At 38.6% G+C, this 6,000-nt stretch overlaps 1 protein-coding gene across 1 annotated transcript in view; it reads left to right on the top strand.

The window, feature by feature from the left end:
- Positions 1-1,847: 1,847 nt before the first annotated feature.
- Positions 1,848-6,000, top strand: part of LOC108667277 — a 46,180-nt gene continuing 42,027 nt past the window's right edge. The window contains exon 1 of the mRNA XM_018154284.2: positions 1,848-1,878. The gene's annotated coding sequence lies outside the window, so the exon portion shown is untranslated. The remainder of the gene's footprint in view (positions 1,879-6,000) is intronic.

Here is a 6,000-nt window from a genome sequence, read left to right as displayed (position 1 = left end):
CAGCGTGAATGACCGATTTAAAGGTCGTGACCGGAGGTCAGCACACACCCAATTTCAAGGAAATTTTGCATAAGTAAGATTTTTCGGTCTATTTTCATAGAAGTTGTTTGAAATGAAGCCAGTTTTAACTTGAATTTTAAGTCAACGTCAACTCCAGTTCACCTGAAACGATACCCTATCACTATCAATCTTATACATGATATAATAGTGGTGGCCGTATGTATCCCGATGTCTCCTGAGGCGTAAATATTAGAATAAAACAGGAGTGTCGGCACTGAAGAAATAAGCCCATGGCCTGTTGCCGATCCCTGTACTTTTTGTGACTTGATTCCACAAAGGATCCGGTCTTTTGAACCCGATCTTTCCATAACTGTGTGCGTTCTTCAGGCAGAAGATTGTAGATTGGAGTTGATAAGTACTGTATGGCACATGAGAATCGATAAAAGCCGCATTCACGACGAGTGTGCACCCGCTGAGTGCAAAGGAGCAAATTGAAGTACTGCACGTCTGCAGCCTATATATTAGTATTCCTAACATGCGGTGCGAGAAGCTTGAAGGTTTGATTAGTTAATTAAGTTTTGCAAAAGTATGGAACAAATGTAATCAGAATACCATATAGTGCGCGTACTCGGTGGGTTTGAGTATTCATGTATTGCCCAAACATAAAAGGGATGCAATCAGTTTAACATTTGATGCGCGTACTATACAAGTATTGCCAAAACATTATTACTATTCAAGTATTGCCCAAACATAGAATTAGTGTACCACTTTGACTTTGTGCGTGTACTCTGTTGGTTTGGGTATTGAATTAACCCATTAATGACGAGAATTATTTACTGAATTTTTTGGGGGTTCCTTGTGAGAATATTATCATTTGTGATGGTAATAAACGAAAAATATGTTCATATATTTATTTTTCGTTGTATGTGAAAAAATATAGCTTGGTTCCATATGGAACCGCTCGGCATTAACATAACGTTTCTTCAAACAACACTTTTTCCGATAGTAAATCAAGCAAGGTTATTCATATTGGATAATACGTTTGAATCCATTTTTTTCTGCTGGTTCCAAATGGAACCGCCCGGCATTAATGGGTTAAGCATTGCACAAGCATAGAACGGATGCAATTAATATTTCCTTTGCTGCGAGTAGCTTGTGCGATTGAATATTTCATAAATGTTTTCGGCAACACATTTCACGGCACAGGAGATTATATGTTGAACTTAAAAAAAAACTTTAAAAACTCGTATTATGAGTTGATGGATGTATTGCTGCATTTCGTGACAAAAAGCGTGTTTTGCATGCAATAACGTGTCTGGACGGATAATTTTATTCGCAACAAATATTTGTATCGAAAACGTTGTATGTGCACATTTTCTAATCTCATGTTAAGCTTTGAATAGGTTTGTTTATTAATGTTTTCGATAGGAAGAAGGTTGGCAAGTCTGACTCATAAGTGGGTCTTTCCAAAGTTGAGGCAATTTCGCTAGTATTGTTCCGTCCCGTTTCTTTCATATTAAATCATTCACAGATGAATTTTATATGGCATTTACTTGTAATAAAATAAAGGGTATCGATGAATTTTTATAAACACCTGAAAATATTTGTTTTGTAACTCAAAAGGAAGGGTTTAATTTTCTCCTAGGCCTATTTTTAAACGATTTTACATTATTTTGGGAAACTTAGTGTGTTTGTTTGCTGAGTGGCAAAATCGTGGCCGTGGTGTGTCTGGGGTCACTGTTCGAAGATGTAATGTTCGTTTGTATTTTAAAGAAGCTTGCAGTTAATTCAGTTTTATTTTGAAAATAGTGTTATTTTGTATCGATAAATATAAATTATGGCCAGTTGACACGATTAAATAAATTTTTAGTATTTTGGGTGAGTAATAAATAGCTCCATTTATAATGCGGTTGCATACGGTAAAAAGTATCCTTAGTTTTTTTGCTCTTTTTAAAATTGAGTCTGGCTAGTTAGTACTTAGCCTAGTATTCAATTTTCATTCATTCTACTTCAATGTCATTGTCAAAATTTGAAACATTTTGTTATAACTGTATTGGTATTTTTGAGGGGATATGATTATAAAAAGTTTTTGCTTTCGTAATGACCAAACGGTAAAGTACTTTTACTTAAAAATGTTTATTGTTTAGGCCTACTCTGTAGTCTGTAGGTATACCTATTTAGACACTATACTGTATCTGTATATCATAGTGGCAAAGCAGAGAGTTTTTTAGACTCTCCCTCAAGTTCATTTTTGAGTCCTATAAGTAGACCAGTAAAGTATCCTGGATACCNGTCTCGAAACAACCATGCCTTACACACTTGCTATATCGCTTTGACCCGCATTCCTTGCATTCTTAACACCTACCCAAAATACATGTTCAAACAGTTCAGTATCTGTCTCTTATACACATCTAGATGTGTATAAGAGACAGATTAAGTAGTGCTCAATATTCAATAGTAAACTTCTAATTCAAAGCCGTGTCATATTCCAATACAGCTCACACAGCAATCGGAATTCGAACATGTGGATGTCGGAATTATGTATTAGTACAATTTGAAGCGCGGTCGGAATACATCTCAGTGTCTCACCAAGTGCCTAATATAGTCACACTCACACAGTGTCGGAATATAGGGATTTGGTAGGCCGTAGGTTTGCATTCTAAAGGCTTTTAAATAAATATGGCAACATTTTGTGACGTTTCATTGTTGCTGGCGCGTAGTACGGTGTTTTGCGAGTCACATAAAGCAAACAGAACTCGAGTAATGCATGCAATTATTTTTTATAGTTTTTCATTTCTCGATGCATCCTTAATGTGTCGGAATATACCGCGTTTACCCTATGATCGTATGAACGTCAAGTCAGGCAACACAGAGAAGGTCCCATGCAAGATTGTTAATTGCGCGCGTCACAGATGAGCAAGAGGGATGGATCTACAAAAGGAAATACTATTTACTCCCAAAATAATAGTTTCAAATTAAATATAAAAACATTCACGGCACCTATTCGTTACCTCAGCTTTCAAATTGAGGAGAAACTCATCGGCAGTTGGAGAAACTTCTCGAAGAAAAGGCAATGTACAACAAACAACATGACACTTCACAGTTGACTGACTAGAATTGACTCAATAGTCAATTGAGTACTCGAAAGTCAAAAATTTCGCCAGTTGGTATAAGAAATTTGTAGAGAATTTCTTCGAAAATAAATTTCTAGATTTTTGCTTTCACAAAATTTCCATATCAAGGAAAATCATAGGTTATTGATGGATAATTAAATGCATATTAATTATTAAGTATTATACATTTTCTGTCTCTTGTCCCTTGACAAAATGTATGTGTGTGCTACGCCGACGCTTGCGCGTGCTGCGCCGATGCTTGCGCGTGCTGTGCCAACGCTTGCGCGTGCAAGCAGGGATGGCCAGAAGTTGCACCAACTGTGCGCCGCAATAGCTTGAAAAAAGTCAAAATGCGTGGGAAAATTCCCTGAAAACATACATAATCCTGAGTGTGGAGAAACAGGGTTGCAGGCCGTCAGAAATCAGCTTCGGTTACGGTAGCTAGGGTAAACGCGGTATATTCCAACACCGTGGGCGTGGGTAATTCCGTCACCTCTCTAGTCTTTTCTTTATACAGGGTGAACCAGAATTAAGTAACCCTTTTAATTTGTTAATAAATAAAAAAACTTAGAACGTTATGAAGTTGAAACTTGTTTTATTTAAAAGAACATTTTTATGGTAATATTGTATCATAGTTACGTCATTATCCTGTATAGCTTGCTAAATTTGTGTTTAATTATCAAGCCTTAAATTTTCATCATGATTCGCTACAGCAAAGAAGAAAGAACAAAAATTATCGCTACAGTCAATAACGATGTCAATAACAGAAGTTCAACGTGATTACAGGATCCATTTCAAAACAAGGATCCTTCAAAAAACACATTTAAATATCTTTATCGAAAATTTGCGGATATCAAAAATTTGCACTCTCGTCAGAAACACTAATGAAGGTTATGAAAGCAACGAAGAGAAGAGCCCTATTTTGTCAAAACAATTGTGGTGGGCATTTAAAAGATATTATATTTAAAAACTAGGATACAATATTACCATAAAAATGTTCTNCAACGAAAGGAGATTGTATGTCTCAGCTGATTGCATTGGTGGTCAGTTCTGTATTTGTGGATTGAATCATAGGCAGTTTTTCATGCATATGATTTTATTTGATTGATTGATTTTTGTGAGCGATTGTACATAGTGAAGTTGTTATTCTTTGCAATTTCCATCAATAATGACATAACTACACTATTGTATTACGCTCTTGAAATAAGAATTGTAGCATTATGTTAGCATCAGTGCGTTAACATTGTGTGCATTTGGGGCGGTCCCTTCTAGCTTTCTATTGCTGGATGGATTCCAGTGGCTGTGATGTTGCACACGTTCTAGCGATAATTGGGTCCCTGTGACAGTACGTTGGACGCATTCAAGCATTGATTGGATTCTTGTGACTGTTACGTTGGACGCGTTAAAGCGTTGATTGGATTCTTGTTACTGTGATGATGCAAGCGCTGTTTTTTTCAATGAAACAGCTGTGGCATCTAGCAAAGACTCACCAGTGATGATGATGGACTGAAAGTGGAAGTGTGCTGGACGTTCCAGATTATTGGGTCCTACTTTCCGATTTGCTATGTTTACCAGTTAATATATTACCCCTCTGGAATTCCACACTGCCACTGTAAAATGTAGATGACCCAGACTGGAATCTTGGGCAATTTTTCCAAAAATTGTGGGTGAAAATAGAATCTTTACAGGTAAATTTGAAAAATCGCGGATAAAATTTTTGTCCTCCCTAAGCTTTTCTAAAATTGCAGGTGAAAATTGACTGTTCATGGGTGATTTTATGAAATCGCGTGTGAACAGCTGCTGCCTCCTGTTTCTCAACTTGGCCAAGGCCCAGACTGTAAAGCATGGCACAACATAGGTCGAGGACGCCGATTTCATGCATCAAAGATGCCGAGGTTGATGCCACTGGACGCCAGTTGCCAATTATGCTTCTCCATAAATCGCGATTTACAATCGATATGGCCAATGCGCCGTATTAATCTACATGCTACGATCGTAACTACATGTCATAGCGCATAGTTCCAATGGCGGTGAGAGCTACATTTGAGCACCCAAGCATACGTGCTCACAGCCACCTGAACTACGCGCTGTAGTGCACAGTTCCAATGGCTGTGAGAGCTACATTTGAGCACCCAAGCATACGCCCTTACAGTCACATGAACTACAGGCTATAGCGTGCAGTTCCTGGCTGTTAGAGCTACATTTGATCACCCAAGCATGCACGCTCATAGCCACCTGAACTACGCGCTATAGTGCGCAGTTCCAGCGGCTGTGAGAGCTACATTTGATCACCCAAGCATACTCGCTCATAGCCACCTGAACTACGCGCTGTAGCATGCAGTTCCGTTGTCTGTGATAGCTACATTTGAGCACCCAAGCATACGCGCTCATAGCCACCTGAACTATGCACTGTAGCGTGCAGTTCCGTTGTCTGTGATAGCTACATTTGAGCACCCAAGCATCCACCCTAACAGCCACCTGAACTACGTGCTGTAGCGCGCAGTTCCTGGCTATAAGAGCTACATTTGAGCACCTAAGCATACACGCTCATAGCCACCTGAACTACGCGCTGTAGCGCGCAGTTCTGATGGCTGTGAGAGTGTATATATATGAGCATCCAAGCATACATGCTCAGAGCCACCAGAACTACTCGATGTAGCGCGCAGTTCCGATGGTTCTAAGTGCATGTATTTGAATGCTTGCATAAAGAGAGCCTCACGGCACTGACAATGGATAACAAAGCAACTTGTGATAAATCATTTTAAATAAACAGACTACATTATTAGTCTAGTCACCTGAACCAAGCCAACCCAATTCAACCACATGCAATTCATCCCAACCAAATTCAAACAACCTAATCTAACTGAACCCAACCAAATCTAACAGA

The sequence above is a fragment of the Hyalella azteca genome, unplaced genomic scaffold (assembly GCF_000764305.2).
Source record: "Hyalella azteca isolate HAZT.00-mixed unplaced genomic scaffold, Hazt_2.0.2 contig13767, whole genome shotgun sequence".
NCBI classification, from domain to species: Eukaryota; Metazoa; Arthropoda; class Malacostraca; order Amphipoda; family Hyalellidae; genus Hyalella; species Hyalella azteca.
The sequence above is the reverse complement of the archived record's forward strand: the minus strand, read 5'-3'. Positions and strand labels throughout refer to the sequence as shown.